Genomic DNA, 12973 nt, shown 5'->3' on the forward strand with positions numbered 1-12973 from the left:
TCTATCGATTGTAGTGATAATACATTCATATATCCGAATATAATGTTTAATTTTCGGATTAAAAAAATCAATTTTTTGTGCTGTTACATATTACTGTAAAACAAATTAAATTTCTAGTAAGAAGCATTTACATAAAATTACGCACTTGTTGCTTGTTATATATTAGAAGCATTAATTTATATATTAATTTGATGATCATTCTAATGACACGATTACTGATTCTTCTTGCCTTTAACTTTCGCGAAAGCGCACGGCTTTTGAGACTCTCTTAGACTCTTGCACGCAATCGCTGCACCGTAATTGGGAGACGCCGTCGAAGTCTTCCGGATAGATTCACGAGGAGCGTGAAGCTGCTCGTCGCACGCGATTCGCGACAAATTGCGACCACTCGAGGTTCGTCGACCGGAAAGTCGCTGAAGTTAATTAACGCGAGCGCTTGTCCCCGCTCGTATTGATAAGACTCGAGATGGTTACGCATCACAGACAGACGCAGAGGCAACGCGAAAACCGTTAAGACGCCGCGGCAATTGCTGCCGCTGGGACGGAGGTGCAAAAGCTCAGATTAAAGTGGTAGATCCGGATTTTATCTTGCTAAAATTATCCGAACGCGCAGATGCCGCGTCTTAATTCGCTAAAGCTTCGCTCAAACTTTTCAGAAATTGACTGTAGACTATTTCGTTCAACAAGTGAAAGGAAATTGTGTACAGAATGCATGCATCGCCGCTTTAGCGTTCATTTTCATGATAACCGATACCATCCGTTAGATCCGAAGAACGAGACTTTCTTTTTTTACTTAAATATTTTAAATCATTCTAAAAGCAATTAGATTTAAATAATTATCCAATTAAACGCTTACGTGAGGACTTCTAAAAGTTGTTGTGTCCAATGAAAGGAGAATTATAATCGGCACAAAGAAAATCATTTTTCTACCGCTGAGGTTCCAGCCGAATTAAAACAAGAATACAATTGCACTCCATTCGTTCCGTGCCGCTGTTAAACCGTCAACGAACGCAACCTGGGAGCGGGATGCAGCGTCCTGTAACTCGATCACGAACTCGCAAGGGAAGAAAAGGCGCCATAATGAAGAAATTTGAGAAATTCGTGTTTCTTAGTAATTATCGGCCGGACACGGCGAAAGTTCGCGACCGCGGTCGAGGGATGCTACCCCGCCGTGTTGCCGTTGCCGCGGCGCGGCGGCGAGAATTATTCGCTCCGAGAATGAGAACGTTACTCGCGGGGATGGGAATAAGGGCGGCGGGCGCCGCAAATCCCGGGGAAAAACTTGCGCCGGTCCCGGACAAACTCGCAAACAGCCGTGAACGCGATTACAACTTCCTCCTCGCGGAACTAATTGCGCTGCAGGGTGGAGAAGCGAAGTTGCCCTCCGTGCCCTCCGGATCCCTCTTCGCCCGCACCTGTTTTGTTTTGCATGTTAAAAGCATTCGAACGAATAAATCGTTCCCGTTGCCAGCGCTAAAGACGTTCATTTTCGCGAGGACGCTCTTCATCCCTTGGCCGAGAAAAATCCTTATCGGAGGATCGGAGAGAAATCGGTTCAGTCGTCAGAATCGCAGGCTGCTGTTTGCAGACGGCGAAAATTTTCAAGTGCGAACAAATAGCGCAACGTTTGCAAAACGTCGGGGGAGAGGGTGGCAGCGCCGGGAATTCACATTCCGACGTGAACGAGCGAGGGGCGCTCACGTTTTATCGGCGTTATGTTACGCCGGGCGCACAGAAAGCAAATCTTTAATTTCCAGCAACTTTGCGCGCGCGTTCGAGAAATCGTCGACGATAACGGAAACGGGGTGGCCGCGCGCCGAGGGCAGTATTTTAGCCGTGATACAACTTTGTTTCTGTTCGCGTCGGAACGGAGTCGCGAACTCAGCGAGCAGCGAACAGGATCCAAGAACGGGGAAATTTTTTCCAAAGAGAGGCGACCGCTCAACAGGCGTACTTATATTTCACAGATTCTTGTTCTTTCTTCTTTTCTTCCGCGCGCGCGTCTGTGCTCAGCTCAAAGTTTTGTTTTCCCGAAGGGCATGCTTGCAAGTTTCTTTCCCTTAAATGGATGTGCCATTATTGGAACAACGTCCATTTATTCTGTTATCGCACTTTTTTTGATACCGTTTCAGTTTGAAGAAACTCCGCGGCATAGCTATTTTACTGAAAAATTTAATCAATGTAATTTGTCCGATCGCCACGAGGTGAACTACGTTTCGATTTCGCGTTTCGATCGATTTAACAGATGCCAGTTGGCGGATGGATGTGTGTCAACCAGTTTGAGAATGGTAGAGCTCCCGTGAACGAATTGTTGCACACGCGTTTTATCAAACGATGGGTGACGAGAGGGAGGAATAGAGAGGGGAAGAGAAGGGAAGCAAAAGAGAGAGCAAGAGAGGGAAGGAGAGAGAGAGGAAGAGCGGACGAGATAGGAGAGACCACGCTCGAGCTGAACTGTCACGCGGTTGATGGTCGTGTTAATTAAACAAATTTATAGCTCGGTGGTTTTGTTTACAATTAGAGGCCGGCCGATGGTGTCGTACTTCCGGGTCAGTCCCGACAGTGGTGTCGGTTGAAAATTGTCGGCGGTTGGCGGGAATGTATCAGATGCGATAAAATTTATTGCCTATCCAGCATCCTGATTGCAGCGGTGCCGTCTTGCGAGCGTTAAAACGACATAAACCCCGTCATCAATGTTGCGTTATCGCGACGAACAGATTTCGATCGTAATAACATACGTTAAGATATGAGGCAGACGCCGGATGGAAAAGCATTCAAATTCTATTTCTCAAACATTGAATCTCTTATCCATTAACAAATCCGATATCCTTTCATATGTTTTTCAACGTAAATATTAAACGTTAAACACGTTATTATTACATTCCAAAGTTCCAAAGTTAACAAAACAAATTCGCAACAACGGCGACTTTTCCATCGTCGCGTTGGATCTTTACCCCTTTCGCCCGCAAAAGCATTCCCGTGATAGCGTGTGGTAACCGTAATATTTGATAACGCACCATACGAATAACGATAAAAGAAGCCAGGACAGCTTCGCTGCCCGGGATTTCGCCCGGTTTTATCTCAGGTGACTACGGAGATTCGCGCTGCGGCGGGCACATTTCTCGTAATATTTTCCCCATACGCCCGCAGAAGTTACGACCGCGGGACTTATCTAACGCGTGACTCAAAAGCAAATAAATAATCGATCGAAAAATGCAACGTCAAATTAAAAAGTTACAAAATGTGGCAAAAGGCGGACACACGTACACACAAACTCACATTTTTATACTATTAATTATATATAGATAGGAATATATTACATTCAATGATCAGAGATGATTCAGAAACAAAAGACCACTCGAATATAGTCATCAATAACTATTGACGGGAGCGGCTAACTCAACGAGAGTGAGAGGGTTGATTGAAATGACGTTACGAGCCACTCAGAGCCGCCAGAATGAGTTATTCCGAGCCGTTCAACTCCAAGCACTCGGAATGCTGAAATCCGATCTAGATTTCAGCCGTTCCGATGTCGAAAAGACATTCGAAATTAATCGGTCAACATTGAGCCGCCAATCGAACGTGAACCGCATTTTCGTGCGGTGGAATCCACGAAAGCGGCTAGCGCGGATTTTATTCCCACCGAAGCTCCATCATCATTTCCTACTTGCTTCCCTTCGTTCCTTCGCAAACTTGTGGGACATCAATCGGCGTTTCGCCAGCCCGATTTCCATCCCCGTAAATTACCGCAGACTGCTGCCTTCCAGCGGAAGACACTCGCTATTTGGCGGACATCTGTGTCGAACGTAAAGACGGACCCTTTTAGGGTGCCACCTTTGTATATCGTGCAGACACGTCCCTAGCGTCGCATTTGCGCTCTGAATGAAATTACGAAGCGGAAGTCGCGGAGTTGTTACGCGGCGAACGCATAATCGTAATCCACGAACAACTCCGTCGTGAAACACACTGCATGTTTTCGTATAATATCAAATGGAGGCGAACTTCTTAATTATTCCTGCTGGTGTACTATAAGCGAGTTATTATGAAATTGTCCGAAGCTCCCGTCCGCAACATTCGCGATACCGAGATTCCAGTCACCGGAAGATCAGGGAATTTTCATTTCCACCTCGGTCCAGAAGAATACGGCAAAATCCGCGCGAAAGACCGAAACTCTCCGGCTGGTATGAGGGAATTTTAGCAAATTTAGTTTTTAATTAGCAGCGCACGCGCGCGCAAGGCCGCGCGCTCCGGGAATTTCTTATTAGATCTGCTTAGAGAACTCCGGGAAATTATTCTCAATGGCGGCTAAAACGTGATTACGCGAGCTTTCACGACGGAATATTTTTCACACTGATAAAAGGCGCCCGGGGAATCTCGGTTTCGTGGCGGAAGACTATCTCGCGCACCAGTTGCGCAATACTAACAGCAGTCGCTGTTATAAATCGATGAGATGTATACGCGCCGGCCTGCAGAGAATTGAAAACGAAAGAGCAAAGTTACGTAAACACTTAAAAAGAAAGAACGTTATTTATGCACGTAAATATACGAAATAATCAACACAGTTCACAGTTCGGAATAAGCAAGTGAACAGTGCACGGGAAAAAAGACGTAACGCGACTAACGTGGTCTTGGTCATCGCACGGACACTTATTGTTGCATTTAACCTTTCTCATCGAGATCGTTAATGCATTAATAATGTCACGTCGGGGAACGAAGGTATTATAACCCCCCGTTGGGCATCTAATCAACCCTTATTGCTTCGTCTTTTTTCCAGTGTACAACGTTGTACTTGGGCTCCCTCGACATCGCACGCGGTGGCATTATGAATTTCTATTATATGCCTTCTCTCTCTCTCTCTCTCTCTCTCTCTCTTTCTCTCTACCGTTTTACTCGACAATAAATATTGCCAGCACCGTCTATCAGAGATCGCGAGATAGTACGCTGCAACGCACCCACGCACGTACGCGGCGAGACTCATTTTTTCATTCACGTCACGTCGCGCCCGCCAATATTTTTAATTTAAGTTCGACGCGGAGAGTCGAGTGAGCGGAAAAAAATTCTTTTTTTTCCCGCCCGTTGCGAATCGTGGCCGGGTTCAGAATAGCCGGTAAACGCGAACGTCCAACGTAGATATCCACACACGAGCGGAGGGTTGGGAACGGCCGGCATTCTCTCCGCGGGGGTGAGTAAACGGTAGCGCGGAGTAGGGGAGGAGGGATTCGGGCCATAAGATTGTCTGGTGGAGTTGCAGCGTGACGCCACGATTAAATCGTCCCGTCGCCACACGATAGTAATAATTACGCTCTCTTTCCCGGCGGGGGCCACGTAGCCTTGATAAAAAAGAGGTCGTTAACGAGCGCCCGCGGCCGCGGCCGCGGCTTTATTAACTTATCGTTCGTCCGCGCTATTATGCCCCCGCATTATTGTATGCGCGTGCACGAATGCACGCCGCGAGATCGGAAAGATGCGGAACGTCGTTGATGATAATTGCGAGTCGTGCTCGGCGCGGCGCCGATTTGTACCGGGCGTTTCGTTGGCCTGGCTGCGTGCCCTTATGCAAATCCGTGTTTCGTTTGCATTGTGCAGGTCGTGAAATATAAGTACACGCGCGCGGTACCCCGCGGCGTGAAACGCGGCGCGACCGCGTTCACGGGATTTATTCGTTTAATATGACGACCGTATTTGACGTTATCGCGAACTAAGGATTACGTGCGGCCCGGCCGCATTTAGGGGCTAAAGGTGCGACGTAAATAAACGTCAGCAGGGTGCACCTTCTCCCCCGTCGCGTCGCCGTTTTAAGAGTGCCCGAACGAATGAACGCTCGCGAGCGGTCGTGCTATGACTGGATTCATATGCGGGACTCAAACGAAATATCATCGCTCCCGAAGGGTGGTCATCGTCGCAATAAATGGCAAAGACAAGCTGGCCTTTAAACTCGACGAAATAGAGGCACTCGAGCACGCGCTGACAGGGATCTCCGCTCACGAGCGTACTCGAGAAGATCCTTCGAAGCGCGCAATACTGGCGCATCCCCGTCGCTCCATTGCAGACAGCAATCTTCATTCATCACCCCGAATTCTGTCGCTGTTGCTGTGCGATCGTTCGTAAAGAGCATCGATTTGCAGCGACGTACAAACTATTTCGGTAATCCGGTGCGAGCTCGACACGGAATAAATAACGCAGCGGAAGTGAATTGAATTCTTCAATGGAGAAATAAATTAAATTTGCCAATGAATCATTCGAGGGATCAGTTTCTGCTTTCGCTCGCCAGAAGATCGCGCCAACTTTCTTTCTCGCGTTGTTTTCTCTCTTTAATTGAAGCGCAAATCGTTATTTAATTCTCCCGCATCGAATATTTGTCTACGTAAAAGGACTCCGGTTAAATCACACATAAAAACGCACTCACACTATCATTGATAATAAATTCGCGCTGCTGATATTCATACGAGCCTCAATAAAGTGATTCAAATTTCTTTATTTTGTATCAAGACATCAGTATAAAAATTTCACTCTCAGGCTCAAGCCGAGAGACAGCCGAGACTCGTTCTTCCTCAGACGATGACGCTCGCGCATCAGGCGGCTAAGTAGCAGGCTCAACGCTTGCAAACATGCCGAGGAGGGTATCATCCCCCGCTGAACGCTAGACCTCGAAAGTTCGCAACTTTGCCCTCCACGTGTACGCGATACGTTCGCACCTGCCATCGGCCAGGAGGCGGCATTCATAATTCAAACGTCCGCTTGGACGCTTTCCGCGTTCCGACAGACACGTACGCGCCTGTAAAGTGTTTTACAGCACGGCACGAAGGTCGGACGTGCCGTTAGCCGAATCTAATTTTGCACGGAATCGCCGGTGCACGCGTGTCCCTCTCGATGCACGTCCTCGCGCGTAAATCATCCCGCCCATGGCGAACGCCAAGCCCGGTGCGGATACGCGGGGCGGACTCACGCGAGTATTCCGTCGCACGCGCGCGACCCGGGCGGCCCGGCCGTTGGATGCCACGGTGCGTTTTAATTTGTGTCATGTCGCGCTCCGTCCGCTACGTGATACAGTCGCGGTGCGGGTAATCTTTTAAATATTTCACATCACCTGAAAAAGGATATTAATTTCGAGCTGTGATGCGGGAGCTGATTAAATATCACGTGGGCTCTTAAGCGTGCTGCATAAAATTTGTTTCATCTGTTAAACTTTCAGGATCTTCAAAGGGCAAGGTGGGATATATCCATCTTGAATTAATTTATCAATCAGTTGATGAAATTATTTACTGATTGTCTGATTGAATCTTTTTACACGAATTTTTACGCTAAATAATCAATTTTACATATTTATATTTGGCACAATATTTAAATGAACAAAGTCGCATTTCTAATAATGATGTTGTTCTATTGTATTTACTTTCCGTTAGTTTTATTAATGTTTGTTAATGCTGTAAAACGTGGAGCAACGATGCGTGATCCGATAGTGATCGAGGAAGAAGGGAATACCAATCGTACGCACTTTGTTGCAATGCACAAATTTAATTTATACAATCCACAGCTTTACCGTACTCGGAGTAAGCTACGAGCTCTTCACTCAACGGTGATCGACACGTAACTAAACTGAACTTTTTCAGTTAAAGCTTAGAGAAGTAAACGGGATTAAATGGTCAGCTCCTTGTTTATTAACTGTGTGATTTAAACCTTGCAATTCAGTACTTATTTCGCGAACATCTTCAATTATCCCATTCAAGGTATAAATAAACATGCATAACTGACAAGAGATAATAAGCGCCGAGAAATAACGAATCGACATGAGCGTTTGGTTGCGCTGATTAATGTCATCGATTTCTAAATCATCTACATTCGTCAATCGGGACGAGATACTTAACATGCATCCCCCGCAGCAAATTGCATCGCTCTGTACGCCGTGCAGCATGCAAATCGTCTCGCCGCGCGCGATGGAAAACTCGCGCAGGCTATAGATGCGTTTCGATCGACGCGGCGATCGAAACGTACCAAACAATGACGATGATCATAATTACCTCGCGTAGCGGCGTGCCAGCCGCATTGTCGCATCTCTCTCGGCTGAGTCGCGCGCGCTACTTCCGGAAGCAGGGCCTCATCCCTTGCCTGTTTCTCTCTTCTTTACCTCCTCGAATTTTCGTTTTTCCCACGGCTGCGGAAAGTAGGAGCGGCTCGTCGTCGCTTCTTTGCGATGCCGTCAAACGAACGAGAGAGAGCTCCTTCGAGCGCGTCGCGGCGCCAACTGGAGAATTTTCGCGAGTGCACGAGTCAACCGCTCGTGACTACGCGACGCATGCGTCGGCACTCCGTCTCTCGCTGGAGATTTGCGAGAAAAACGGCACGAAGGAGATAAAAAAATGAGAAGGTGAAGAAAATCCTGAGAATATTAGGGTTCCCGCGATGCTAACGCGCGATAAAGTCGAGTGAGGAAGAGGACCGCGCAAGGGTCGCGCGTGAACGCGCTCTGCGCGAGGGTAGAGAGATCATAATGATTCTTTCGTCGATACAAAAATGCGAGGATGATTGAAATCGGCGCGGATCAAACTCGCGACGACGGCGGTGCTAATGAGATAGAATTAATAGGATGATACCGCAAGTAACAAGGTGCCGCTAATCACGTCTGAGTCGAGTTCTACAAATACCAACTCTTAATCTAATACGCGTTTGCATCGTCCGCACTCCTCGCTCGCCGCGCGAGATCTTATCTGGTATTCATGCACTTGGCGGTGCAAACCTGGACCGCGAAGCGCTTGAGAATGACGGAATGCGACACGATGCATCGCGGATAAGCTTGTAAAATGGTATGGAGTAATGATTACATTACTCCATTATTACGTCATTGAAAGAAAAGGAATAAAAAGTACAAGATCTAGGTATCGATAGTATAAGATTAAACTTGCATACCTCCTAGAATACTGTGTACTGCATTCTGACAGTTTATGACATAAACTATGAAGCGTTCTGTTTGCTGATAATAGAATATTCTCTTCAATATGCAACTTTCATTTGACCCACTTTTCTTCACGGAAAATAACAACGACATAAATTAAGCCGACGACTTCCCTGCACATTACGTGTGAAATGCTATCCAGTTTTGAAAAGTTGCAATCAAAATCGTTGTAAAAGCGAATCTACTGCCGAAATCTTTCGCAGATTTGTCCATCTAATGTCATTCCACCATGGACAGATACCCAATATAAATTTCATGCCGGAACTTTAGTGATCAAGTTAACGCTGCTGCAATTTGATTCGATAGTGAGAGACGCAGAAAAGCGAGTTTAACAACGGCAGGAACGAAATGGCGTTCATCTGAGCTACCTGGACGACTAGACGCCGTTATCCAGGCTGGGGTGGATTGAGATTTATAGCCCGTAACCACCTCCGCACTGAATGACCGCGTGGAGGGCGTCGTCCTGTATCGACATAGTGAATTGCGTACGGCAGCTCTCATGACCGAATCCTTCGATGATTCACTGAACTTCCTACGTTCCGTCTGGCATCTCATAAAAGGATCAGTTACCACCTCTCGCTGTCCGTCCACCTTCTCCCCCTCCCTCTCCCACGCTCTTCTCGATAGCGTTGACTAATTCCAAGTAGTTTCTAACTCGAACAAGTATTACCTAACTATAATTCCGGCTATCTCCCATCCCTTTCTAAATCACTATAATTATGACGTAGATGGAGAAAGTTAGAAATATTAAAATGCTAAAGAGAAGGAGAAAGAGAGAGAGAATGGGAAATGGTGGCGAGCATTTATGTTTCGATTGGTCCCGACGCGTACCGTGTGTAATCATTCCTGGAAATGTAAAATTCGCATCACTCCTTTTAGAAAACAAAGGTTTATGAGAAATTTAGAGATCACTTGGCAAGCATGCGAAATTTTAGAAAATACGTTAGCGAAGAAAATAAATATTTGATATTATTTGAAATAACCGGATCTCCAACTTTGTTTTTCGGCCTCAAGTTATGAACTTTGTCTTTCATAAATTTATCTTTTCCACGTTTAATTTTGTCGCAACACAAACGACAAAGGAAGCAGAAGAAACAGAAGCATGAAGTTCTCACTAAAGCTTATGTGCAGCCGTACTCTATCTAAATAAGAAGAAAGTAAAGGAAAAATGAGACAGATGGGGAGAGAAAATTGTACATCCGATGACATACACGTACAACGATAACGGGGGTGTAAATAACCCCAAGAATAAGTGTTAAGTGTTGTAACTGAGACGAGTGTGCCGCGACTTGAATAACGTTTATCACGCGTTGCAGCGGACACATGGGGCCCGGGAATCGTCTCGAAGAAATTCTCGGGCTCGCCAGGGGTAGGAAGACTTTGGCCCAAAATTGAGGATGGATGGATTGCGCGTTCGATGTATCCACGGGGAGTAGAATCGAAGGAACCCACCTACATCCCGGCATGGGGTCGACGAGTCAGCGCGAAAGGCGAAACGAGATTTCTGCGTCCCCCATGCGATAGAATCAATGGAATCGATGTTTCCTTTATCATGATACCCATATACGTTTTATTAACACATAAAATCCACATCTGAATGGCCGTTATCGTTAAGGCGCTCGTTTATCTAGGAAAATTAATCGCGGGCGTCACGGAAACACATGATCAATTCGGTGATTCGGTGCTTTTTATGTGGGTCGCGTCGTACAGAAAAGATTGATCAGCGTTTTCGCACTTCCGACTTCGCGAGATCCACTTATCTGTCGTTGACCGTGCCAGTTTTCGCGTATCACCAGTTGATCGTAGATAATGGCATAAGGATGTAGGAGAATGTTTAGTACAAATGATAAGAGTGAGTAAACTCGTTAGGGAACTACACTGGACGATATTCACTTCTCTTTTACAAACGAGAATAATTTCGTCATGCATTTTGTCATATTTTCTACTTCATCAATATTATACTTCTATTTTATTATAAAATCTACTTTCTATGTTGTTAACATAAAATGTGACATTAGTTGACATGAAAATGGGACATTTATAGTTAACATATATGTGACTGAAAAATTATTTATTGATGCGTCTATAAAAGTGACATAAATGTCCACCCTTTTAATATATCGTAATTTACGAGATAAGAACGAGTTTTCTATCTTTACGAAGAGGATCGATGCAGCCTAGCGACATTAGAGGAAGGGAGCAAGAGAAAGATTTATCTTAGCGCCAATAAGGTCCTTATCCGCATCTTTCCTCCGCTTCATGACGCACTTGTCAAGAAAAGTGGGACACGCTGGGTCTCCGATCACGATAAAACTTACGAGCACTATGGAGTTACGTCCAGAAAATTATACGTCAAGCGATAATTCGTGCGTTACGTGAATCATGCGTTAAGCGCGATTTACTGGCAATACAGTCAGTCACCGACTGAAATTCCGCGGTAGTAAAACTGCCGCGATCGTGAAGATAAATGCACGCGCCTCATGCCGACAGCTTGCGCGAGAACAATCGGGCGTATATCCGGATTCAAAGAGGCGGGCTGTTACGAGTTCGATCATGAAGAACGTCGTAAAACGCTTCTCGCTTCTGTTCCATTTCGACGCGCCGCAGCGATATGAATATCGCAATATAACCCGCCGAAATAAAGCTCCGCAAATCCGTGGCGCAGCATATTGCTTTCGTCTGCTCCGAGTCATCGCGACGCTACACGTCGAACTATTGAAATAATCAAATGAGGATTTGCGCCCGGACAATGCGCGTGATATGAACGAGAGTCCGCACAAAACTAATAAATGCAGAGTCATTGACTAGCCCTGTTTTTTTTATATATAAACTTTATAAAGATCATTATATTATCTTTAGAAATTATATAATTCCGAGGAAATTTTTTCGATAAAACTCAACTTTCTGCAAATCTTATCTAGCAGCTTAAAATCCTTTGGAAAATCCCGCTATTTATTCGCGAAAGTTGTCTAAATATTCATCATGTTATCACTTAATTTTATATCGATGCTCGATTGCGTTATTATCAGCTTCTCCCGTTATCATCCGTCATTTTCATACGGGATGCATATCGTAGCATGAATATCTTATAGCCGCGAGAGTGATATTTTTTGCAAGTAGATCGACGGATTGGAGTCTGGGGAAATAAATCAGCCGCCAAGTGGGAGCGTAAAATATTTATCAGCCCCATACGCGCGCGCATATCGTTACGGCGCCGACCGTGTGATAAAGCTGTATCACCCAGCGAACGGTGGATTTTCCCTCCTTTTCCCGGATGTTTACCACGTTCCACATGCGACGGAGATTGCGCGAGGCATGTAGCCTCGAGGGATCTCTTTAACTTTCGCCTCTGTACATGCCTTGCAAAGAGGAGGAGGAGGACCGCCTGACGGGAGTCCGCCCGTTTCGCGTTTCGATGCAAAACCACGTCGCGACGTTTATAGGGACCGTAAAAACGTATATGCGCAACACACGCACGTCGAAAGCGATGAAAGCGGCGTCACTTTAAATCTACTTTATCGCCTCTCGGTTCTTTCCAGCCCACGCGATTGCGAACCGCGAAGTGTGTATAAAACAAGCCGTAAAATCGGAGTTAAATCGATGAATCGATCATTCAGTTGCCAATTTCATTTTACTGCCACTGCCTTCGCGAACCGATCTCAAGAGCTGCCGGTTCCGGTTTCGGAGTGTATTAACCCTAGCTTCCCACACAGGGGTGCCTGAAACCCCTAAGTAAAATAAAGTAATTCACGATTTTTGAATGTAACCCTTTTTCACAAGCGAATATTTTACAAACTACTTTCTTTTTCAAATTCTCCTATACATAGGTATATTCCTTGATGTGCGACGTATCGATGGAAAAAGTCGATCGATGTATCGATGAAAGACAATGACTTAAAATCAGTTGAATTTTTCTTATATTTCTAACTAAATGTTCGACGTGGCCTGTATCCCAATGTGGGAAGCCCCAAAATTGAAAATTGAAAGTGTAAGAAGCTAGAGTTAATCTCGATTCGCCACCGG

The 12973-nt window shown here is 45.7% G+C and overlaps 1 protein-coding gene across 1 annotated transcript in view; it reads right to left on the reverse strand.

Annotated features, from left to right (window-relative positions):
* LOC105275828 (probable G-protein coupled receptor B0563.6) overlaps nt 1-8388 on the reverse strand; it is a 41002-nt gene extending 32614 nt beyond the window's left edge. Inside the window, exon 1 of the mRNA XM_011332964.3 lies at nt 8019-8388. The gene's annotated coding sequence lies outside the window, so the exon portion shown is untranslated. The remainder of the gene's footprint in view (nt 1-8018) is intronic.
* Between the last annotated feature and the right edge of the window lie 4585 nt (nt 8389-12973).

This window comes from Ooceraea biroi, chromosome 11 (assembly GCF_003672135.1).
Source record: "Ooceraea biroi isolate clonal line C1 chromosome 11, Obir_v5.4, whole genome shotgun sequence".
Lineage (NCBI taxonomy): Eukaryota > Metazoa > Arthropoda > Insecta > Hymenoptera > Formicidae > Ooceraea > Ooceraea biroi.